The sequence below is a fragment of the Leopardus geoffroyi genome, chromosome A3, assembly GCF_018350155.1.
Source record: "Leopardus geoffroyi isolate Oge1 chromosome A3, O.geoffroyi_Oge1_pat1.0, whole genome shotgun sequence".
Lineage (NCBI taxonomy): Eukaryota > Metazoa > Chordata > Mammalia > Carnivora > Felidae > Leopardus > Leopardus geoffroyi.
The window spans coordinates 17,912,551-17,939,697 of record NC_059336.1 but is presented as its reverse complement, the minus strand read 5'-3'; the positions used below and the strand labels follow the sequence as shown (position 1 = coordinate 17,939,697).

The 27,147-nt window shown below is 41.3% G+C and overlaps 1 protein-coding gene across 15 annotated transcripts in view; it reads right to left on the bottom strand.

Annotated features, from left to right (window-relative positions):
• Window positions 1-27,147, bottom strand: part of PTPRT (protein tyrosine phosphatase receptor type T) — a 1,070,511-nt gene that overhangs the window by 267,480 nt on the left and 775,884 nt on the right. The window lies entirely within an intron of this gene.

The window sequence follows — 27,147 nt, the reverse complement described above, 5'->3', positions numbered from 1 at the left end:
GATAAAAGAAGTAAAAAACAGCCAGAATGAAATTAAAAATGTTAATAACTGAGCTGCAATCACAGATGGATGCAGTGGCAGCAAGGATGGATGAGGCAGAACAGAGAATCAGCCGAATACAGGACAAACTTATAGGGAATAATGAAGCAGAAAAAAAGAGGGAGATTAAGGCAAAAGAGCACGATTTAAGAATTAGAGAAATCAGTGACTCATTAAAAAGGAACAACATCAGAATCATAGGGGTCCCAGAATAGGAAGAGAGAGAAATAGGGGTAGAAGGGTTATGTGAACAAATCATAGCGGAAAACATTCCTAACCTGGGGAAAGACACAGACATCAAAATCCAGGAAGCACAGAGGACCCCCATTAGATTCAACAAAACAGATCATCAACAAGGCACATCACAGTCAAATTCACAAAATACTCAGGCAAGGAGAGAATCATGAAAGAAGCAAGGGAAAAAAGTCCCTAACATACAAGGGAAGACAGATCAGGTCTGCAGACCTATCCACAGAAACTTGGCAGGCCAGAAAGGAGTGGCAGGATATATTCAATGTGCTGAATCAGAAAAATATGCAGCCAAGAATTCATTATCCAGCAAGGCTGTCATTCAAAATAGAAGGAGAGATAAAAAGTTTCCCAGACAAACAAAAATTAAAGGAGTTTGTGACCACTAAACCAGACCTGCCAGAAATGTTAAGGGGGACTCTCTGAGGGGAGAAAAGATGAATATATATATATATATATATATATATATATATATATATATATATATATGTATATGTATACACACACACACACACACACACACACACACACACACACACACACACACACCAAAAGCAACAAAGATTAGAAAGGACCAGGGAACACCACCAGAAACTCCAACTCTACATCATAATGGCAATAAATTCATATCTTTCAGTACTTACTCTAAATGTCAATGGACTCAATGCTCCCATCAAAAGACATAGGGTAACAGAATGGATAAGAAAACAAGATCCATCTATATGCTGTTTACAAGAGACCCACCTTAGACCTAAAGACACCTTCAAATTGAAAATAGGGGGATGGAGAACCATCTATCATGCTAATGGTCAACAAAAGCAAGCTGGAGTAGCCATACTTATATCAGACAATCTAGACTTTAAAATAAAGACTGTATCAAGAGATTCAGAAGGGCATTATATCATAATCAAGGGGTCTATCCACCAAGAAGACCTAACAATTGCAAACATTTATGCACCAAGTGTGAAGCACCTAGATATATAAATCAATTAATCACAAACATAAAGAAACTCATCGATAGTAATACCATAATAGTAGGAGACTTCAAGACCCCACTCACAACAATGGACAGATCATCTTATCAAAAAATCAACAAGGAAACAATGGCTTTGAATGACACACTGGACCAGATGGACTTAGCAGATATATTCAGAACATTTCATTCTAAAGCAGCAGAATATACATTCTTCTCCAGTGCACATGGAACTTTCTCCAGAATAGACCATATACTGGGACACAAATCAGCCCTAAGTAAGTACAAAAAACTCGAGATCATATCGTGCATATTTTCAGACCACAATGCTATGAAACTTGAAATCAACGATAAGAAAAAGTTTGGAAAGGTAACAAATACTTGGAGACTGAAGAACATCCTACTAAAGAATGAATGGGCTAACCAAGCAGTTAAAGAGGAAATTAGAAAGTATATGAAAGTCAATGAAAATGATAACACCACAACCCAAAACCTCTGGGACGCAGCAAAGGCGGTCATAGGAGGAAAGTATATAGCAATCCAGGCCTTCCTAAAGAAGGAAGAAAGATCTCAGATATACAACCTAACCTGACACCTTAAGGAGCTGGAAAAAGAATAGCAAATAAAGCCCAAAACCACCACAAGACAGGAAATAATACAGATTAGAGCAGAAATTAATGCTATTGAAACCAAAAAAAAAGAGTAGAACAGATCAATGAAACCAGAAGCTGGTTCTATGAAAGAATTAACAAAATTGATAAACCACAGGCCAGTTTGATCAAAAAGGACCCAAATAAATACAATCAAGAATGAAAGAAGAGAGATCACAACCAACACAACAGAAATAAAAACAATGATAAGAGGATATTATGAGCAATTATATGCCAACAAAATGGGCAATCTGGAAGAAATGGACAAATTCCTAGAAACATATACACTACCAAAACTGAAACAGGAAGAAATAGAAAATTTGAACAGACCTATAACCAGTAAGGAGATCAAATTAGTAATCAAAAATCTGCCAAAAAAACAAGAGTCCAGGGACAGATGGCTTTCCAGGGGAATTCTACCAAACATTTAAGGAAGAGTTAGCACCTATTCTCTTGAAACTGTTCCAAAAAAATAGAAATGGAAGGAAAACTTCCAAACTCTTTCTATGAAGCCAGCATTACCTTGATTCCAAAACCAGACAAAGACCCCACTAAAAAGGAAAACTATAGACTAATTACCCTGATGAACATGGATGAAAAAATCCTCAACAAGGTATTAGCCAACCAGATCCAACAATACATTAAAAAAATTATTCACACAACCAACCGGGATTTATACCTGGGATGCAGGGCTAGTTCAATATCCGCAAAACAATTAATGTGATTCATCACATCAATAAAAGAAAGGACAAGAACTATATGATCCTCTCAATAGATGCAGAGAAAGCATTTGACAAAATACAGCATACTTTCTTGATAAAAACCCTCAAGAAAGTAGGGATAGAAGGTGCATCCCTCGAGATCATAAAAGCCATATATGAACGACCCACTGCTAATATCATCCTCAATGGGGAAAAACTGAGAGCTTTCCCCCAAGGTCAGGAACAAGACAGGGATGTCCACTGTCGCCACTGTTATTCAACACAGTATTGGAAGTCTTAGCCTCTGCAATCAGACAACACAAAGAAATAAAAGGCATCCAATTGGCCAGGAGGAGGTCAAACTTTCACTCTTAGCCGATGAAATGATACTCTATATGGAAAACCCAAAAGATTCCACCAAAAAACTGCTAGAATTTCAGCAAACTTGCAGGATATAAAATCAACACACAGAAATTGGTTGCATTCCTATACACCAACAATGAAGCGACAGAAAGAGAAATCAAGGAATTGATCCCATTTATAGTTGCACAAAAGACCACAAAATACCTAGGAATAAATCTAACCAAAGAGGTGAAAAATCTATACACTGAAAACTATAGAAAGCTTATGAAATAAATTGAAGAAGACACAAAAAAATGGAAAAAGATTCTGTGCTCCTGGATAGGAAGAACAAATATTGTTAAAATGTTGATACTACCCAAAGCAATCTACATATTCAATCCAATCCCTATCAAAGTAACACCATCATTCTTCACAGAGCTAGAACAAATAATCCTAAAATTTGTAGGGAACCAGAAAAGACCCTGAATAGCCAAAGCGATCTTGAAAAAGAAAACCAAAGCAGGAGGCATCACAATCCCAGACTTCAAGCTATACTACAAAGTTGTAATCATCAAGACAGTATGGTACTGGCACAAGAACAGACACTCAGATCAATGGAACAGAATACAGAACCCAGAAATGGACCCACAAACGAATGGCCAACTAATCTTTGACAAAACAGGAAAGAATATCCAATGGAATAAAGACAGTCTCTTTAGCAAGTGGTGCTGGGAAAACTGGACAGTGACATGCAGAAGAATAAAACTTTACCACTTTCTTACACCATACACAAAAATAAACTCAAAATGGATGAAAGACTTCAAAGTAATACAGGAAGACATCAAAATCCTTGAGGAGAAAGCAGGCAAAAACCTCTTTGATCTTGCCCACAGCAACTGCTTACTCAACACGTCTCCAGAGGCAAGGGAAACAAAAGCAAAAATGAGGGCCTCACCAAAATAAAAAGCTTCTGCACAGCGAAGGAAACAATTAGCAAAACTAAAAGGCAACTGACAAAATGGGAGAAGATATTTGCAAATGACATATCAGATAAAGGTTAGTATCCAAAATCTATAAAGAACTTATCAAACTCAACACCCAAAAAACAAATAACCCAGTGAAGAAATGGGCAGAAGACATGAATAGACACTTCTCCAAGGAAGACATCCAGATGGCCGACACATGAAAAAATGCTCCACATCACTCACCATCAGGGAAATACAAATCAAAACCACAATGAGATACCACCTTACACCTGTCAGAATGGCTAATATTAACAACTCAGGCAACAAAAGTTGTTGGCGAGGATGCGGAGAAAGAGGATCTCTTTTGCATTGTTGGTGGCAATGCAAGCTGGTGCAGCCACTCTGGAAAACAGTATGGAGGTTCCTCAAAAAATTAAAAATAGAACTACCCTACAACCCAGCAATTACACTAGGCATTTATCCAAGGGATACAGATGTGCTGTTTTGAAGGGACACATGCACCCCCATGTTTATAGTAGCACTATCAACAACAGCCAAAATATGGAAAGAGCCCAAATGTCCATCGATGGATGAATGGATAAAGAAAATGTCATATATATATATATATACAGTGGAGTATTACTCAGCAATCAAAAGAATGAAATCTTGTCATTTGCAACTACGTGGATAGAACTGGAGGGTATTATGCTAAGTGAAATTAGTGAGTCAGAGAAAGACAAAAATCATATGACTTCACTCATATGAGGACTTTAAGAGACAAAACAGATGAACATAAGGGAAGGGAAACAAAAATAATATAAAAACAGGGAGGGGGAGAAAACAGAAGTGACTCATAAATATGGAGAACAAACTGAGGGTTACTGGAGGGGTTGTGGGAGGGGGGATGGGCTAAATGGGTAAGGGGTACTAAGGAATCTACTCCTGAAATCATTGTTGCACTATATTCCAAAAAAAACAATTTGGAAAACTTGTTTTCTGTCACTATGAACTTGACAGATTCCCAATACTTAAAAACTTATGATGAGATCAGTGGTGATATTAGCAAATGTGATTATTTTGATACTGTATAATAAAATGTGTCAACATTTGGAAGATTTTTATAATTCAGTGAAATTTTTTCAAAGGACCAAAGCATAATGTTACAAAAATCAAGGAGAAAATATCAATGAGGATAAAATATCCATTCAAAGTGCAATGTAAAGGGATATATTTTAATGTAACAGACTATGAAAATTCACTGATACAGTTTCATTGCACTAAACTTGAGGAAACTACCATTCTCTGAGTTTTGGTGTATTATCAAAGAATATCCACAATTACCTTAACAGGCTATTGAACCAGTCTCACTTTTTCCAATTACACATCCATGTGAGGCTGGATTTCCTTTACATATTTCAACCAAATCAATTCATGACAACAGATTAAGTGCAGAAATAGATGAGATAATTTAATTATCTTCTACTAAGCCAGACATTAAAAATGTTTGTAAAAATGTTCAACACTGTACCTCTTCTCCCTAATTTTATTGCTCTGGAAAATATAACTTTATATTTATATAACATTTGTTCTATTTATATATAATAATTTATATATACATAACAATTTATATAAAATTATATATAACACACATATATTTATATTATATTAATGTATTATATTAAGAGGTAGTGATTTTATTACTATTTTTGAATGACTTATAGTGTTCTTAAAATGTGGCTTTAATTTCTAATATAGTAAATATTGATAGACAAAACCCACATGAACAAAAGGTATTTGGGACCTTTGTTATTATTATTATTTTTAACATTTATTTTATTTTTGAGGGACAGAGCGTGAGCAGGGGTGGGGGGCAGAGAGAGAAGGAGACACAGAATCTGAAGCAGGTTCCAGGCTCTGAGCTGTCAGCACAGAGCCCGATGCGGGGCTCGAACCCACGAACTGCAAGATCATGACTTGAGGCAAAGTCCATTGCCCAACCGACTGAACCACCCAGGTGCCCCTTCATTATTTTTTTTAATAATGTAAAGGGGTGTTGAGACCAAGAAGATTGAGAAGCTTTGATCTACTCATAAATTTTCAAAAAAAAAAAAAAAAAAAAAGAAAGGAAGAAAAAAGGTGGTTATCAAGATCCTCCTAGGTCAGGGTTTCTCAGTGTTGGCACTACTGACATTTTGAATAAATGATGTTTGTTGTGGAGGCGGTCCTGTACACTGAGGGATATTTAGTAGGATCCTTGGTCTCTACTGACTAACTAGGTGCCAATAGCAGTCCCCACCCCCGAATTGTAACAACCAAAAATGTCTCAGTCATCGTCTCTGTGGAACAAATTAACTCTAGTTGAGAACCACTGCCATAGGTAAAAAGATGTTAAAAAGACAATTTACAAAAAGGAATGTCAATAGTATAAAAATACATGGGGAAAAAAATTCTGCCTTGCCATTAAGCCAAGAAATGCAAATCAAGATGATAATATACTCCCACTTAAAGGCCATTATTATCAAAGTAAATGTAAATCATAACATGCCATCTCAGCACAGTTGTGTTGGAAATGGTACGATTACAGAACTCCAGCAACACTGTAAATTGAATCATCAAATTGGGGAAATAATTTGGCAATGGATTTCAAAAGTCACAAACAACTTTTATCACTGAGGAATACAAAGAGCCTAGATGCTAAACTATGCCTTAAATTTGAATTTTGGCTCTGAAACTTACTAGCTGTGTGAACTTCCTTTAAATATTTAAAAGATATTTGAAAATCCGAAGACAGCAAATGATTATTGTGAGAACTGGATGAGATAATAATGTAAGTGAACTTCTAGCTGCAAGTGGAAGATTTAATGCACTCCATTTATCTTTCCTTTTTCCTGAAATTCCATTAAATGATAGGAAAAGATGAAAAAGCATATAAATCTACAAGGAAATAAAGAAGAAGAGAAGGGCCATTTGTGGTTGAGAAGTTTCAACAAAATTCTGGAAGACTAAACATGGCCAGAGAAGGGGTGTCTGGTGTGGGAAGATAAAGCCAAACTGTAAAGAGAAATGAGCAAAGGGAGTTCATTTGCCAATGGATTTCAAGCAAGACTGATCTTGAAGCGGAAAGGTATAGGGGTGTGGAAGTGAAATGTGGAGCTGAAAACAGGGATGCTGATCCAAAGTCTGTAGATAAATCCATAAAACTCTTGAACTTGGGCCTCTACTTGTCTATCCTCACACCTTAGGCAGGAGAGAGAAGTTCCACCTCTGGAGAATCTGAACGTCTTCACTCCCCCAAACATGGCACTTCCAATCAAGTTCTACATTTTACTTTTACTTCTTTATTTTATGTCTTTTAGTTTTCTTCTAGACTTTTAACCATCATTTGTATACACTTTAAATACAGAATTAAAACTGTATTATATGTAGTTTTACATGATACCTTTTTTCATTAATATTATGTTGTGAACATTTCTTTTACTCATTTAACCAGGAGGAAAATGGTACAACTTCTCCCTTCTGCCTTTTCAACTTGGGAGCTAGATAATCCTTTGTTAATTTTGATAGGTTTTCAAAGGAAACAGAAACACTAACTCAAAAAAGTATCTGCAACCCCCATGTTCATGGCATTACTTACAGTGGCCAAGACATGGAAACAACCTAAATGGCCATCGATGAGTGAATGGATAAATAAACTGTGGTCTGTCCATACAATGGAATATTATACATGGATAATGTATATTATCCATGGAAAATGGATGGTCCTGGAAGGCATTTAGGCTCAATTAAGTAAGTCAGACAAAGAAAGACAAATACCATATGATCTTACTTATATGTAGAATCTAATAAGCAAACAAACAGACACCAAACTTCTAGAAAAAGAGACCATATTTGTGGTTAGCAGTGGCAGGCAGGTACGGAAGAGGAGGTATTGGAGAAAGGTGGTCAAAAAGTACAAACATACAGGGATGAAATGGACAACATAATGACTCCAGCTAACACTGCTATGTGACATATAGGAAAGTTGTTAAGAGAGTAAATCCTAAGAGATCTCATTACAAGGAGGATTTTTTGTTCCTTTTATTATATATATGAGAAGATGAATGTTAGCTGAACCTATCGTGGTAATCATTTCACAATATAGAATATGTAAATCAAATCACCACACTGTACACCTTAAACTACAACAGTTATGTATGGCAATTATTTTTCTATAAAAGTGGAGAGAAGAAAATTTGACAGGTTTCCTAATTAATAACCAAAGTTTTTCAAAATATAATATTCCAACTTTTCTTACAAAAAAAAAAGAAAGAAAAACACCTTGAAAATTAACTGACCTATTGTATAAATTAAACATTTACTTTGTAAAATAAAAAGTATTCTAAATATCATAAACAATTTACTCTTTATTTTTTTACCAGGATTTTATTTCAAATCCTATAGTATTGGGGGGCACCTTGTGGCTCAGTCAGTTAAGTGCCTGACTTCGGCTCAGGTCATGATCTCATGGTTGGGGAGTTTGAGCCATGTGTTGGGCTTTGTGCTAACAGCTCAGAGCCTAGAGACTACATCGGATTCTGTGTCTCCCTCTCTCTCTGCTCCTCCCCTGCTCACACACACTCTGTCTCTGCCTCTCAAAAATAAATAAACATATTTTAAAAAAATAAAAAATAATGCTACAGTATTTGGAGATATTTGAGTTTCCAAAGATAATTAAATTTTGGACTTTTTCACTTCTGAAAAACTATGGAAGAGGCACTGAGAATAGAAGGATAAAAATGAACACTATTGTTAAGCTATGAATGAGAAAACAAAAGGCAAATACAGATTGATATAACTAATAATGTGTCATTTAATTTTTTATTGTTACTGAAAGAAATCGCATTACCTCAAGCAGATTATAGACAGCATAACCATATTTTCCAGTTTTCCCACAAGAGTCCAGGTTTATGCCCATGCTCCTGCAGTATTTATTTGATCACCTTCATTCTCAAAGTGCTCCAATTTGGACAATCAATTATATGGTCATTAGAGTAATGAATTCATAAGAAAGCCTCCTGGCACAGACACTTAGTTGTGCACCATCTAAAAGGGGTAACACAGCAGGATACCATGTACATGGTATGTCTTAAAATGGTTGCTTGTCACACACAATACATGGCGACTGGATTTTTTTTCACTGTGGTATAATAAACACACATTTTATTAGCTTCAGGTGTATGATTCAGTATTTGCACACACTGTGAAATGATCACCACAATAAGTCTAGTTACCATGCATCACTATACAAAGTTATATATTTTTTTCCCTTGTGATGGGAAGTTTTAGGATTTACTCTCTTGGTTAACTTCACTACAATATTGACTACAGTCTCCATGCTGTACATTACATATCCATGACTTATTTATAATTGGAAATCTTTATTTCTTGACTCTCTTCACTCACTTTGCCCCCTTCCTCTCTAGTAACCATTGTTCTGTTCTCTGTATCTATGAGTTTTGTATTGTTTGCTTTGTTTTCTAGAGAAGTGAAATCATACGATATATGTGTTTCTCTGTTAGACTTATTTCACTTACCATAATTCCCTCAAGGTCCATCCTTGATGCAAATGACAAAATTTAATTCTTTTTTACATACATATACAGTACCACATCTTTATCCATTCACTCATTGATAGACAATTAGGCTGCTTCTATATCTTGGCTATTATAAATAATATTGCAATGAACATAAGGGTGGATATATCTTTTTAAATTAGTATTTTTGTTTTCTCTGGATAAATACTCAGTAGTGGAATTGATGATCAGACAGTAGTTCATTTTCAATTTTTTGAGGAATCTTCATACTGTTTTCCAAAGTGACTACACCAATTTACATTCCCACCAAAAGTTCAAAAAAGTTTTTATTTCTCCATATCTTTGCCAATACTTGTTATTTCTTATCTTTTTTTTTTTTTTTTGATAATAGCCATTGGTAACTCATTGTGATTTTGATTTGCATTTTCCTGATGATTAGTGATGCTGAGCATCTCTTCATGTGCCTGTTGGCCATTTGTATGTCTTCTTTGGAAAAATTTCTACTCAGGTCTTCTGCCCACTTTTTAATCTTGGCTATTGAGTTGTAGGAGTTCTTTATGTACTTTGGATATTAACCCCTTATTGGGTATACGATTTGCAAATATTTTCTCCCATTCAGTAGCATGCTTTTTTATTTTGCTGATGTTTTCCTTTGCTATGCAGAAGCATTTTAGTTTGATGTAGTCTCACGTGTTTATTTTTGCCTTTATTCTTGCCAAAAAATCATCTCCAAGACCAATGTCAAGAAGCTTGTCACCTATGTTTTCTTCTAGGAGTTTAATGGCTTCAGGTATTATATTCAAGTCTTTAATCTATTTTGAGTTAATTTTTGTGTATGGTATAAGCCATCAGTCTAGTACCATTCATTTGCATGTGGCTTTCCAGTTTTCCCAACACCATTTATTAAAAAGGTGGTCATCTCCTCATTGTATATTTTTGCCTCCTTTATTATAAATTAACTGACCATATAATTGTGGGTTTATTTCTAGGATCTCTGTTCTGTTCTCTTGATCTATGTGCCTGCTTATGTCAGTATCTTACTGTTTTGATTACTATAGCTTTGTAATATGGTTTAAAATCAGGGAGTGTGATACCTCCATATTTGTTTTTCTTTCTCAAGATTGCTTTGGCTATTCAGGGTCTATTATGATTCCATACAAATGTTAATATTATTTCTTCTATTTCTGTGAAAAATGCCATTGGAAATTTGAAGGCATTGGACTGACTCTGTGAATTGTTTCCAGTAGTATGGGCATTTTAATGATATTAATTCTTCCAATCCATGAGCATGGAATATCTTTCTATTTGTGTCTTCTTCAATTTCTTCCATCAATGTCCTATCGTTTTCAGTATACAGGCATTTTACCTCCTTGGTTAAATTTATTCCTAGGTATTTTATGCTTTTTGGTGCAACTGCAAATGAAATTGCCTTCTTCATTTCTCTTTCTGATCACAATAGCTTACTTTTAAATACTGACTACAAGTCTTGTTGGTTAGGTGAGAAACGCACCAATATAAAAGAGAAGAGTCAATTCAAATGGAAAATAAAATGACTCAAGAGGAAATGGGGATGATACAGCAGTAAGCAAAGCCTCTCTCCCATAATCAAAATACTATCTTCAGAAAATTTGAGAAATGATTGCTTCTTTTTTCTTTTAAATATTTTTATTTACTTATTTTTTTTATTTTTAGAGAGAGAGAGCATGAGCTGGTGAGAAGGGCAGAGGGAAAGAGAAACCAACCATGCTCTCATCCTCAGCACAGAGCCTTACACAGGGCTTGATTCCACAACCCTGGCATCACGACTTGAGCTGAAATCAAGAGTCAGATGCTCAACCTACTGAGCCACCCAGGCGCCCCGAGAAACAACTCCTTCGAAACAATAAGTGATGATGATATGAGAAAAATAAATTCAGAGAACCATATATAGCTCTTAAAAAATTATAATTGCTGAAATTTTAAACAACTGCTATACAAGGGTTATTTTTCTAGAAAATAGAACGGAAAGACCAAACACACACACACACACACACACACACACACACACACACACATATATATATATATATAAGAAAAGAAAAGAAAAGAAAGGAAAATTAGGGGTAAACCTGAAATGACGGGGATCTGTGAGAAGAAAAATGTATGAATAGCATAATAAAGATATTACTTGAATAAAATAGAATAATTGCGTATTCTAGGATGAATTTTGAAAAAAACTGTACAAGACAGGAAGAGTAATGGCAGGTGGTATAGCACAGTGGTTGAGTTCAGACTGTGAAGCCAGACTATTGTGTTCAAATCCTAGATCAACAACATATTAACTGTGTGAACTTGGGCAAGTTATCTCATCTTTCAGTGCTTCAGTTTCCACATTTTAAAATGGGGTTCATGCTATTCTTACCTTAAAGGGTTTGGGTGAGAATTAACTGAGTTAATGTATGTAAAGAACTGAAAATAGTATCTCGTACATAGTAAGCTTTGAGCTAATTATACAATACTATAACAAAAATAGTATACCACTTGGCACTGAAGTGCCCTGCTTTTATAGAATTATAAAATTAGCCATTGTGTATTTATTTAACTAAAAATAGTGGTATAACTACATTGGGAAGCTTGAGGGGAAGTACTAGATGATTTAAAAAAGCCAAATTCTCATTTATAATAATAGGAAGTAAACAGATAATGTCTACAACCAATCATTTTAAAACAGCGCATTATATGGGGCGCCTGGGTGGCTCAGTCGGTTAAGCCTCTGACTCTTGACTTCAGCTCAAGTCATGATCTCATGGTTCATGAGTTTGGGCCCCACATCGGGCTCCATGCTGATAGAAAACACAAAGAAACAAAGGCCCCAGCACATTATGTAGTGACAATGCCAATTCCCAGAAGAAGTAAAGAATGACAATGCAGTTGCCTCTGGACACAGGAGTGGGTTTGAAAAGGTGGCTCAGGGGAATGGTCTTCGACTATCTGATTTCCTAACTATGTATACCTGTTACTTTGAGATTCTTTTTAATTAAAGAATGAAAAAAGTTAATATATATGAATTGGCTGTCAGTGCCTGGCATATAAGTGTAGGCATTCAATACATTTTAGTCCGATTTTATTCATGTCAGTAATTGAACTGAGAAATTTTTCCTATTTAAAGATGCAATACCAAAAGAAAAAATAAGTACTTTTTTTCCCCTGGGTTATTTATAACAATAAATAACTGGAAATGACCTAAATTTTCAACCATATGGGAATGGCTAAGTATTATGCAAAAATTTGGTAGAGCGCTATAGGCCAAGAACATAAGCTTATTGTTTCATATGGCTATGGGCTGGCTAAAACCTGCCCCCACACAAATACATTGAAAGAGAGAGACATTGTCGGGGGGGTGGGGAGAGAGAGAGAGAGAGAGAGACAGAGAGAGAGAGAGAGAGAGAGAGAGAGACTCTGACTCTCTCTTATGTGTTTAGACTAGGAAACAGAAACCTGAGAAAACCAAGATGTCTGAACAGAGGAGAGAGAGATGCGGTATGTCTTAGGGCAGCTTCCTCTGCCCTTAGAGTCTCTAATCTAGGACTTACAGCTGCTTGGGTCACTAGAGAAGGGGAATTACTTCCAAACCTCAAAAAGTTTCTTTGTGAGCTCTCGCCTTTTATGCTTAGAATTCACATCACTATTCAGGAGGGATGCATGCTAACAATCGATGCCCTTACTAGCAATTATTACAGACACTTAGGAGCCCCCTCCCTCATTCTAAAGTCAGACTCAGCATTAGCAAAGTCATGACTCACCTGGAATTCACTCTCAGTAGCGGCTGAGCCTTCAGCTCCACAATGTTCAGAAAACCCATTTATTAGCAAACTATTGATGAAACTAGGTGACAACAATGAAAAAGATGGACAACACAGTGCATGTGAGTCACCATCTGAACCTAGAGACAAGGCCTATAGCTCTCAAAAATGCTACAGGCTGGGCAAGCCAGCTTTCTGGATCTTTATTTTCTCACCTGAGAAACGGGGTGAATTTTTCCTGCTTCAGTCTGATGCTCTGAATATCAAGTGAAATGTTGCTTGGGAAGTCACTAATCACCAGTTCTGATCCAGAGTAGGAGCTCAACAAAGCTCAGCTAGATGTGACATTGGCAGTCTGTGACTTGCTCTTTAGAACGGGGCTTCTCAAACTTTAGCATGCACCAGAATCTCCCAGAGACCTTGTTAAAACCCAGACTGCTCTACTCCCAGAGTTCCTGATTCAGTAGGTCAGGAGGCAGGGCCTGAACATCTGCATTTCTAACAGATTCCCAGATAATAGCACTGGTCCAGGACACAGCACAAAAATCACCCAAACCAACTGAGATAAAGGTTGAGGCTTTGGAGAGAGAAGAAAAAGGCAGGTGGAACAAGTTTTTCTATGGGTTCCTAACCTGTCCTTTGTCCTAATGCCCACTAGGTAGAACCTTGATTTGGCATCTTTACCAGTTCCGCCTCCTTCCAAAGCTCCCTTCCAAGGTTCTCCCACCAAACCAAACCTCCCTTGTCAACTTCCTGTACTGAAAGATGACAACCCCATCCCATCTGCCTGCAGCCTACGTGCTGATGCAAGAGGCCACCTTTTTAGGTTCCAAGAAATTATGCATTCGTTATGGAGGAAATTAACACCTCAAAGCAAACTATAATTAGGAATTCTTCAATTCAGTTTATGCTTTTTCAATTAGGCACTCTATAATTTTAATCATGGGAGCATTAACATGTTTCTGTAATTTATATACCTGTGGTATAATTAAGCCTGGGAAACACATTGCTCTAAACCTGAATAGAAGTGATTGTTTCCCTTCACACTTGCAGTATTACAGGTCCCTAATGGAGGGATGATGCCAGTTTCAAAGGAGCCATTTCTGAGTTGCAGAGGCCAATGAGAGAAGTCTTGGCTTTGGTAATGTGAAGGCTGCTGTGGACCATGTGATGTCTTTGAACATCTGGCTCATGTGTAGACATCTGCATCCCAAAGCTACAACTCCTATTGTGACTTTCAAGACATTCCCGCCATTGGAAACTGCTTTGGATAACTATTCTTGGAAACTAATTTCAATTAAGCAGGAACAGGGTGTCCTGGCAGGGGAGATGTTATCTGAGAGCCGTGGGAAGCAGATGGCTTAGAATTGAAGAAACTGAACAATAGGCTAAAACTTAGCCTGGATTGGGACCAAACTCCTTTTTGTACAGTGATTCCTCTTCCCACTTCTCTAGTTCTGCTCCTCTCATAATTTCTGCTCTGCCTTTTAGCTACAAAGCAGGGCCTGAATCCTGTGTGCAAGGTAGTTCTCTTGGGATTCTGAGCAGTTCTGCAAATTCAAGGAATTCAGAGGCACACTGAAAGTTTTTGTGCTTATTCAGACTGAACCTCTGAACTTTCTGAAGGTTAAAAACGTTCATTTTTTTCTCTTCTTCCTGCTCTCCCCACAATAGCAAATTCAGATTTGCTGACTGCAATAAAAGGAAAAAGAACATAATCAAAACTGGCCCGGGGGGACAATGCATACAGATTCCAACCCAGCTGAGTGACGCGCCCATATTGCTGTAACATTTTGGCATTCAATATATTTTGTCTGATCTAAGAAAATATGCAACTTTTTATAGAGTGAAAGTTGGAAATGGATTTGTTTCTCCCAGGCTGCTGGAGCCTTCCACAAAAGAATACAGATTTGTTCAGATCCTGACACTCCATCTCACCAAACATCCATCTTCTACCTAAGCCCCGTATCTGCACAGAAGCGGTATCTTCAGATGTGCTATCAGCATGTAACAACACAACATGAATTCTTTCACACGCCATTGTTGTCATCGCAGGAAAACAGGGGTGTGTTTTTGGCCCCCGTATGGACCTTACAAATAGAAGTAAGCTGGCAGAGATCCTAGTTTGACTAAAATTCATTATCTTCATGCTGAAACATACACCAAAACAGACACAAGTTCCAAAAGCTGTAAAACCAACAGGGGCAACCTCACAGTAACACATAAAACAATTACTTCCCCATGTCAGGAGAACAAGTAAGCATCGGTGCCACAGAAGAGAATACTTTCCTAAGAGCTCCTCTCCCCATATGGGAGTCCAGCTGTAAGCTAACCCAGTGGTGCTGGAGTTGTGGTTCAAGACCAGCATGACCATCATCTGGGAGCTTGTGCAAATACAGATTCTCAGGTCTGGTGCTGTTATCCCTGGGGATGGGCAAAAATCTACATTTTTACTAGCCCCCTAGCGGATTCTAATAGCCACTGTGATTTGATAACCCTGGGGTTAAATCATTTCCCAGATGCAGAGTGATGCAGTGGAGCTTGGGGAGCCTAGTTCAGTAGGTCAGGGTCTCAGCAGTAATGGGACCAGCCACAGGTCCCATTCTGGCTCTGGGGTCTTACACATTATGCCTGTGTCTAAGTCCCCATTAACAGCCCCTTGGAAGCCATATACAGAGCTTGACCTCTTTTTACCAGCCCCCTGAGGGCCTAGAGCCCTGCAGTAAAAACAGAATTTTCTGTGATGATGGAAATGCCGTTCAATATGGTAGTCACTAGCCACATATGGTTATTGTACTTGAAATGGGGACAATGTAATTAATGAAATAAAGTTTTAATTTAATTCATATTAATTTAAATTTAAATAGCCCCCATGGAGTCGTGGCTTCAGTACCAGACAGAGTAGGTTTAAAATCTTGCCCATGCATCCTTGTGTTATCGGTGCTACTATACCTCCTGCCCTGGCCAGGAACACTTATTTTATACATTTATAATCTTTAGAAATTGCTTAGGGAACCTACATCCAAGTGGAAATGCACCAGTTAAAAAGAAAATTGCAAGCAGTTATAGCCAGGCAAGAAAATGATGGGTTGCATTGTGAAAGGGGGTGAGTACAAATTTCTTCTGCCTCATGGCAGAGACTCTAACCTTTAAGTTGTGCTTGTCCTACCAAAAAGCCAGGGCTTTCAAGATCACCTCCCTCAATGCTGCTGAGAGGAGGCAACTCTCTGAGCAGCCGCAGGCAGCTGGAGTGAGCATTGTGCAGAATGCTTTTTGGATAAGAGTAAACCTCCTTGGAATCTAACATGGCACAGATCCATGTACCAGCTCAGAAGAACATCAATAGATTAGGCTATAGAAATGCACTTGATGGAGGCTGACTTGAAAGTCTGACCTTTGGGCAGTTGCAGACAGAAAGACTAAGAACCATCAGTTACAGCTGTGCAAGATCTGAGACAAAGCAGTGATGCAAGCTGTCACGATGCCCAGAACACTGTGAGAAATACAAGTCAGCAGAATAAAAGTTGGAGTAAAACTGAGACTCAGGAGAAGGCACCCTGTAGAATCCCTGTTGCTCTTGCAAAGGGTTTCACCACCTCCCCGGGGTTGGGAGGATTAGCATGGTAAGGATTACACCTCCTTAGACAGGCTGCCCATGATAAGCCTGGCCTCTTTGGTCCTTGAAATACTTGGCTTCAATGATGTTTACCTTCAACCCATTACCATTCTTCCACTACCACTACCAACATGGTAACTCCTGGAGCCACATTATTCCATTGCGGGGTTCCATTACTAAAACCTTATCTTTGATCATTTATTCTCTGAATGCCACTTTCTGTCTGTCCAGCCTCTCCCAACCTTGTACCCCCTGCACAGATTCCTCAACAGCATTGGGGTCACCTGGCCCTCAATATCTCTGTTATCTGCACAGCTAGCTCCATGGGCTTTTCAAATCAAGCCTGGACCATATGGCCCATTTTAAGCACTTTTGTTAGTATCATCATCTTCCTTTTCCTATGGTCCTTGATCAAGGTATGAGTCTCTCCTCTTTTCTACTGTAAGAGCTGCTGGGAGCTCTTAGAGAATTCTGAACAACAAAATTTCAACCATCTCCTGTTTAAAGCAAAAACAGAAACAAAAAACAATTAACAACAACCTTCTTTGGTTTTCATGTTTTAACTCTGCCCTGGTTTTTCTTCTACTTCTATGGCCAGCCCTTCTCCATCTCCTGTTTTGTTCCTTGACAGAGTTTCATAGAGCTGTCTTCTTCGTCTCTTCCTGTAGATCCTCTCCCTGGATAAGGTCACCTGCTCCTCCCATGCTTCAAATACCACTTGAATGTTAATGGTTCTCAAATCTAAAACCCCTGATCTCATGCCTCTATAGCTCTCCAGCCTTCTGGAATTTAAATAGTCCCTATGGTAGGAGGTGAACATGACAACCACACTGTCTCTTTTCCCTCATGCCAGTGACAGTCTGTTTCCATCTCTCCAGATGGCAGACGGTCCAAAATAGAACACTCTTTCGTTCTTAATGTTCCAGCAACTGCTCCTCCTGCTCCATTTAAAATATTCTTTCTGAAACACCTGTTTTTCCTCCTTGGTTTGAACCTAAGGAATAAAATCCAGAATCCATCAACACCAGAACCAATTCTTGGTAAGTTGGGTCACTGGGTTTTTTGGGGGGTCGATAAAGGGAAACCTGCAATACAATTAGGGTGAGCTGAAGTGAATGCAAACTCACCTACATTATCTGGGGCCCACCTTTCCTCCGTTTTGTTCTCCTGGGTGGTCTTCCTGATTGCACTCTGTGCCATACTCAACGGACTGATTCTGTCTCTTTGGGAAGTTTCACTGGTGGTTACATGTCCCTCTAATCACAGTTACACATGCCCTTAGTCGCCATATTTAGAGTAAGGGGCAGCCCCACTGGGAACAGCTCTGCAGTAGTATTTATTCCACTATGCCTCATTTCTGGTTGTTTCTTTTTGTATCTGGCTCCTCCTCTTCCCCAGTTGGTGTGATGAAATCCCGGCCAGCGTGTAGACTTGGCAACAAATGGTATTACTTTCAGAGCTAAATCTCACAGTCTATGTGGGAGTGCCTCTTGCCCATCCCTCCACCAAAGTGGGACACATAGCACTCCTCATCTTCAGGCCCCAGCAAAGGTATCCCAGAGAGTGGGGAGCTAAGTGAAATAAATGATGTTTCAAGAAAGAGTATCCAGTATAACTGTCATTTCTCATCCCTCCCAAAGTGGACATGGACTCAGAAACACCTCAGGCTACCTGCTAAGAACTCCTCAAAATTTTCATTTTTCCATCTTAACTGGACACCTTTTGTGCTCCTATCTTAGAATCAAATGGTAACGATGCCAATTTTGGTCACTGCACCTCCAAGGGACCAGCAAAAGCCTTCTGTGATTGTGTCTCATACTCCCCATCTGGGCTCCACAGTTACTAAAGGAATCCTGGAAGAAACTTGGCAATTTTTCCTTTTCTTTCCAATGAAGTTTTTTCTTTCTTTAAGAGTTGACTGGATCTTTGGGGCGCCTGGGTGGCTCAGTCGGTTAAGTACTGGACTTTGGCTCAGGTCATGTCATGGTTTGTGGGTTCAAGCCCTGCGTTGGGCTCTGTGCTGACAGCTCGGGGCCTGGAGCCTGCTTTGGATTCTGGGTGTTCCTCGCTCTCTGCCCCTCCCCAACTCAGGCTCTGTCTCTCAAAAATGAATAAACATTAAAAAAAACTTAGAGTTGACTGCCTCTCCAATTTGTACTGCAGCTTGTCACTGTGTATTTCAAAGCCACCGTCTTATCTGCACCTGTCAAATGCAAAGGATTGGGGTTCCTCATCAGGAGTGAAAAGAACTTGGAGTTGTGTTAGAGACCATTCACCATGTTCTTCTGTCTCCCTGTACTCAGACTGTCATACTGTTGGCCTTCCAAACCAGAGCTGACCCCCTGTGTACTAGGCCTTAAGCATCCCATGAAAGCAGGTCACAAGTCCTACCTGACTTTGAAGGACATCCCTCAGAGCTCCCCAGGGAGCTCTCCTGGACCACACAACCTGTCCTTGAGCAGCTGGTTGCTAATCCCCAGTTAGGTGCCCAGGCCATGTTCACCACCAATGGTCTCTCCTGGATAATGTGTCCTTGCAGACTCTTGCTGCCCTCAGTGCTCCTTGGCTCAGAGAAGGGCTCCATCCTCCAATCCACGAATAGGCCAAAATGTGGGAGTCACCCTGGACAATGTCTTTTCCTCCCCACCCACCTGCCTGCTCCTTAGAGAGAAGTCATCATCAAAGCTGCTGCCTAGTCAGCTCAAGGCCCTCTCTCTACCTCACCACCACTAGACCCTGGGTGAATGTCCTTTTTCACCTGGACACCAATGTTCTGGCCCTTTCCCATCAAGCCTCATCAGGTGTCACTCTCCTTCGCATTTCCTGCCCACTGCTGTCCTCCTGGCCTCGTTTTAGTCTTTCTAACTTCATCTCCTGCCTGGTCTGATTCCCTTTTAGGGAAAAAAAAAAAAAAAAACACCAGTAAGGTTTGCATTGTTGAAATGGCTCCCACTGTGGGCAAGCAGGGCTCAATCCTAATGGAGGTGTGTGGGGAACAATGTGGCACACACCTCCTCCAAAGGACAGGAGGCCGGGCACTGCTGGACTGCTGTCTCCTGTTGGGATTAAATTCCATGTTTGTTTGTTTGTTTTTAAGTTTATTTACTTTGAGAGACAGAGAGAACAGAGGAGGGGCAGAGATAAAGGGAGAGAGAGAATCCTAGGCAGGCTCCATGCTGTCAGCGTGGAGCCCATGTGGGGTTCAAACTCACGAACTGTGAGATCATGACCTGAGCCCAAACCAAGAGTCAGACACTTAAGAGACTGAGCCACCCAGGTGTACCAAATCCCGTGTGTCTGAGCTGTACCTGCCCGCTCAGACCAAACAAGGTCTGTGGGGTTTTGGAGAAAGCACAAAAGCAGAGACGAGAAAAGGAGGGGGTGCTGGTGTTAGAGGAGGGATCCTGTAACTTAGTACGCAGGGAACAGGCCAGCTCAGCCACAGCTGACATCAGAGGTGGGGTGGGGAGGTAGCACCAACCTAGTCAGAACCGGCAGCCACGGCTAACAGTCTGTGTTGTCAATGAGTGTCTGTGGCACCACGTGAACAGCGCTGTCTCTGCCATTAGGATATCAGCCTCACGTGGGACCGTGTGCTCATTTCTGGATCTCCAGGGCTGCACAATGTCTGGCACGTGGTTGTTTGCTCCGATTCCAGTTAGGTATTTACTGACTTACTTAATGAATTGTGAACGGATAAACCTGGCTCACCTCCTGGGATCTGCTCCCACCTTTCCTGCTTGGTTTTGATTTCAGGTAACTACTCTGGTTCCCCATATTTATAAGATCTCACTTCAGGAAGCTCACGTGGGTCCCCACGATCATTCCTGATGATGCTTTGGATGTGATTTACTTCGATTTCACAACACATATGGGCATCTCCTCCAAGCCGAGGGCACTGTTCTCAGCCCTTGATTTGCTGGCCTTTAAGCAGTTGAGGTACCCTAACCCTGTCTGTTTCATTTAGTATTCTGAAAATGTGCTGAAATTTGAGGATCTGTTTTTAAGGCATATTGTTTTGAGGATTTTGTGACACTCTTGGAGATAACTGCATGTTTCCTTATGAGCCACACCCTTGCCAGCACCCTGCATGCAGATCTTCCATGGTGTCAGAGCAGCAAAGGATGAACAGTCATCAGCTTACAGCAGGGCTCAGAGAATCACCTCTCCCATGGCTACTAGGGGAGGGAGCCACTCTCGGTCTCAACGGCTTGGCCAACCCAAGGAGGAAGATGCATTTGACACACTTTACCTCCTTTGATCTTCACAACAATCTGTGACGTGGGTATTTCCCATTTTTCTAACAAGCAGCTCTGAGATCACAGGAGTTAAGTAACTGGCTCAAGGCCACTCATGAGTCAACTGCATGAGGCTGGGTATGATTGCAGAAGGCTTTGCTTTTCTGGCGTATCCCACTGGGAAGTTAGCTACGGCAGGAGGACACTAAGATGTCACGGGCTGATAGAGATTGAAACGACAAGTCCCTGACCGGGGACTGGCCAGGGCAGAGTGGGGGCCCCCAGGGGAGCCAATGTATCCTGCTGCACGGTGGGGAATGGCCCCAGGTGTAGCAGATTTGAACTGCACATTGGACAGGTAGAGAATGCCATGCTCGGCACAGAGAATGGCATAGACAAGGGCTGGAATGCTTGCGGGAGAGGCAAGAGCTGCTAAATGTTCCCCATACCTCTCAGGACAAAGTCCAAACCCAAAACGAAGATTCTTTACCGCGCCCCAGCCTGTTCCTTTGCCTCCCTGCTCCCCTCTGCCCAAGTGTGCTGAGGTCCCCGCCGCCTCTGAACACACCGTGCACCTTCTCTGCCTTGGCTCCTGTGTATACTGCTCCCCCCTCCTTCACTAAGCAAACTCCCCGCAAGCTGGCAGGTCTCAGGTCAGGCAACACTGTCTCCAGGAAGCCCTCTCTGCACCTGAGCCCATCAGGCTAATGATGGGTGCCTCTGCCCTGAACCCTCATAGAAACCTCTGACCAAGCATTTTTTTTTTAGTTTTTCTGATTATCTTCCCGACAGAATTGCATTGTCCCAAATGGTAGCCGCAAGCTATGAATGACCCTGAAATTCTTTAAATTTAAATTAATTTAAGAAATAAACAAATTCAGTTCCTCAGTTACAGCGGTCATATTTCAAGTGCTCAATGATAGCCACATGTGGTTGGTGGCGATGACTGGACAGCACAGAGACTGGACATTTCCATCAGGGCAGAAAGTCAATGGGGCAGTAGCACTCTTCCAGATTTAGAAGCTGAAGGCAAGGCCTGTGAAGGGTACCTCCAGTCCCAGCACCTGCCATCTACCAGGTGCGCAAAACAGACGTGCGGAGTCCCTTACTTACTTGTGTTTTGAGCACCTACTACATGCCGGACACTGTCCCAGGGAAAGGGAATCCATCAGTGTCAAGCCTCGGGTTTCCTGGAGCTCACAGTCTAGGGAGGGGAGGGCAAGAAACAAAACCAAAGGAAACATACTGGCAAGTGCATAACACAATTAAAGAAAGAATGATGAAGGAAGCCCCCTGGGCCCTGTTGAGTAAAAACTGGTAACGGGGCAGAGTGAAAGGGAATAAAACTAGAAACAAAGGTTGCAGCCAGATTCTGATGGACCTGGCGTTCCATGTTAAGAAGCTTGAATTCAACATAGTGGAAAGCCAATGAATGACCCATTTAAGAATTTTAAGGGAATCATGAGAATCTACCCCCCAAAACCAAGAGCACACTGTATATACACTGTATGTTATCTAACTTGACAATAAATTATACATATAAATTATATAAGAAGAATTTTAAGGGACACTCCAGCAGCTCAGTGGAGGATGGACTGAAGGAAGAAAAATTGATGGGAGGCAAACCAGCAAGACCACCCGGGCAGGACAGGTGAAGCGTGGCAGAGGGGCAAAAGCAGCAGCTAATCCCTAAGTGATTCTAGACTGCACTGGACAGGTCCCTGTGACTGATGGGAGGGGAAGGAACACAGGGGAACGTCCCTGAAGAAGCCAACTGGGGCTCTGGGGCAGGATCTGCTACAGAATCTGGGGCTCTGCTTCAGGGACTGCATTTTGGGTGATAAATTCACGGCCAAGTTACTTTCTTATGAAGGTTACTACAGATACATCAGCGTGACAGGTGGGGCGTGGGGGAAGAAGGTTTGGCGGGTTCGAGTTGGAGCTGAATATTAGATTCTAGTCACTATTTGATTGATCTTTTAAGCAATTCTGGGATTCTGTCACTTAAAAACCAATAAATCTTTGAAGGCCTGAGGAAAGCAATGCAAAAGCAATAAATCTCCATTGTGGAGTATGAGAAAAATAGGCCAAGCTTCCGAGGTGGTTTGGATGGAGGGATGGGGGTGCAGGAGCCCCGCACGACAATCCGCCCTTCTCCCCCTCACCTCCCTGTGTGCCCAGTTCTACCAGGCAGAGTAGATTAGACCCATGGGGCTCCCCAGGGGCAGCAAGCAGCCGAGCAGGAGCCAGGACCAGAATGCTGCTGGCAGACAGAGGAAGAAAGCTATCTGGGTGGGGCCTGCAGCTGAGGCCCAGGGGTGAGGCTGCTGGAGAATGGGCTGCTCCACCCAGAGATGTGGGGTCCCAAGTTACGGGCTGGGCCTGCATAGTCCAGGGTTGGAAGTCCCCTGGGAAGCCATCTTGCCTACCCCGGATTCTCTAGTTACTGGAAACTCATTCCACAACAGCCCCACCGAAAAGTTACTGAGTCATCACTTGGCATCCCAGACACGGGGAACCCAGAACTTCTTGAGGGAGCAATGAACTCAGAAGCAGGAAGCAAGGTCCACACACAGACTTTGTGCAGAACGAGCTCCATGACCTTGGACCATTCAGTATCTTAGACTTCAGCTCCCTCCTGTGATACAGAGATGGTATGTCCCACCCAGCTCACTGAGTGATGATCACATGATACAGTGAAATTAAAGGAGCATTCAACTATAAAGTAGGAGTCCAGGCATCCGTGACCCAATCTATCTAGTGACCTCATTGTGCCCTGTGGTTAGAGAGGAGCCTTCATTGTCTTCTCTATGCCCCCATGTCCCCCACCTGCAGGACTCTTCACTGGCCCGCTTGCCAGGGGTGTGCCCATCTCTCTGGACAGTGCAGTTCTTCCATCAATATACTGTCCCCACAGGCTTCAAAGCATCTTTTTTTTTGCCACTTTCAGCTCAGTATTGTGTCTGCTCACCTGCTTGATGCCCCACCCCCTTCCTGTTCACATGCACACTTGCCGAAAGTTAAGGCTCAAGAGGACAGGTGTATATCTACCTTGTTTCCTGCTACATCCCCATTGCTTAGCTCAGTTCCTGGGACATCTCAAGGGCTCAATAAATATGTGTTGAATGATCTAATGGTCCACTGCCTCCCAGATGGGCATCCTAGTGCCTAGAGTTCAAGGTGAACGAGGGCTAAGGTAACTGAAATCTACTGGGATATTGCCACTGCTGTCACTGCAGTTGACCTGGAAGTCATACTAACTGGCACTGGTTAATCTCCTTCCCTTCTTGGCAAATGCCCAAGCAACAGTCTGAAAATAATCCCAGAAACTGAGCCTACACCCACTCTCAATGATCCAGAGCCTTGGGAAGAAAAGCAGTCAGACATTTACAGACACCAAGCATTGCCCCTTTGAGCAGTGACATTTAATTTTTTTTTTCCCAATGGAAATGTCACCAAAATATGTCACGCACAACTTTCTCCTTGGGAGGTTGTGAGAAATGAGTGTTGGCTTAGGGTCAGCTGAACTGAGTTTAAGTTCTGTCTGTACCCCTTGCTTGTTTTGTGGCCTGAGTCAACTTACTTGGTTTCTATTTATCTCAGTTTCCATATCTGCAAAATGGGGGAGACGATTATCACAACGTTGTGAGGATACAGATAATTTGTGTACAGGGACAGACATGCAGCAAGGGCTCACTTGTTAAATGGAAACCAGCAGCCTCTTTTAACTTGAAGACACAGAACCTAACGCTACATTTTTAGTTGAACCAGAACAGCTAATGAACACCCATGGCTGTGAGGGGCTACAGCACGTATGCCTCCCTGTTTGCTGAATCTCTGTGTCTGTTTTGTAGACCTGCCCTGTTTTTCTGCTGCTACTCACTGTCATTTCTCACTGCTACTGGGGCATTTCCATTCCCACCTCCTAATTTACTACAGTCTTAGGATGTATGAGCTTATTACAAAGATGTGCAAACTAAGAGCATGTAGGCTCAGAGGGAAAGTGTAAGGGGCACCTCTTTGGGGGAACTGGGAAAGCTTCCCCAGAAAAAAATAGTTTGGGCTGCTCAGAGGACCCCTTTTGGGAAGGGCTGGATGTAAATCTCATCTTTATCACTTGCTGACTATGTGAGCATGAACTTTAGTTTCCTCACTTCTAACAGGGATGTAATAATTCTACTAGGTTAGTCAAGGTTAAACTCTTGGAACGTAACAGTTGCTTACTTGCAATCCCACCCAGCAGCCAGTTGCCCAATAAAACATGGTGATAATTACTCCCATCTGTGTTCAGCTGGCTTCGATGAGTTTTCAGGGGTTCACAGACATATGATCTGATTCATCTTGAGGATGGGACCCTGAATCCTCTGTAGAAGAATTAACTTTATCCTGCCACTGGGCAAAACCAAGATTGCTTCTTTCTCAGTAAAATTTTTTTCTTTAAAAAGAAGTTTTTCTGAGACTTTGTGCTGGAAAGTAGTTAGGGGCTCCTAAGTAAAAAGCAACAGTCCTTCCTTCCCCATCATGGAATTAGGGTCTCAAAAAGCTTTGGAAATTTGAACAGGAAGGCAGTGGAGAACGCCGTGACCCTACAGAGAGGGTAGATTGTCAAACACTGTTTTGAAAGAACCTCCTAAGTGCCACAAAGAAGAAGCAAAGCTAACAAATAATTCTCGAAGGTCTGCTCTGCTTTGGGTACTTCCGTATTTTGTGCTAAGCCTCTGCGAAATAGCTACCATCCATGCTTTCCAGATAAGGAAAACTGAGAGTCAGGGGGATTAAGTAACTCGCCCAAAGTCACACAGTAGTGTCAGAGCGGGATTTCAATCTACTGCTGGTCCGCTGCCACCAAAGTCAGGTCCTCTCCATCGCCCCACCCAGCAGCCAGCACACTACAGTGAGCTACATGGAATCTGCACCTGCCGGGAAGCCACAGTGGGATTGCAAGTGATGAAGTCCCCTTGCTGATTTGTAGCCTTGCAGGGAGTACCTGGGTCTGCAATATAAAGGTCGTGGGCTTTCGGTCAGATCTGACCTATGCACCTGGGTCAGCAGCTAACTTGCTGTGTAAAGTGGGGCAAGCTGTTGCTTTTTTCTGGACCATACTTTCATCATCTGAGAAGCTTTCTAAGATTTTGAAATGGTGACTGATGCTGCTGTATGAGAGGTAAGAGCTGGGAAAGGGAGCGAGGCACTGGTGGCCTGAACGGAACACATGATTTGGCACCTGTAGGCCCTGCACTCAAGTTCGGCTTTCCTACTTTTTTGTGTGCCCTTGGGCACTTCTGAGCCTCAATTTCTTCATGTGAAAATGAGGATCATCACTTAGAGAATGTGTAAGAGAGTGAAACCCATGTGCAGAGAGAATCAAATGAAAATGTTGCATGAGAGTAACAGGAAGAAAAGTAGTAATTCAAGTAATTATTCATATGACATAAGAGCCACCACCTGTTTTGGCTCATCACAGGTAGGACAGTCCTGGAACATATGTGGAGAACATAAGGCGAGAGTTCTATAGCCAGGTGCTCCACAAACACCACGCACACCCACTGCAAGGCCTGAAGGATTCACCTGACTTAGGGTAGAACACAGTCCAAAATCTTTAGAAGAGATGAGAACTTCCAAATTGCTGCAGTTGATTTCATTTGCTCCGCCACCTACAATTTCTGGGTAGAGCTGGATCCGGTTTGGAAAACAGATAACTAGACCATCTCAGTTGCCTCCATCCTGGCTGGTCTCCCAGTCTCTGGTGTCACAAGAGTGACATTGCATGTGGCTATCCAGTGGCTTTCTGTGACTCCTCAAACAAACTGGAGATTCTCAAACGTGGCCCCCATTCTCACCCGACCACTCCTGCCTTGACCTTTATGCTAAAGTAAATTCCAGAGCCTTGGATTAACTACTACCCATGCATCAGGCTGCTTCTCTCCTTCATGCCTTCCTAATGCTCGGCCCTCTTACTGCCTTGGCAACATCTTATATCACATTTAAGAGACAGCTCGGTGTCACCTGAGAATGTCAG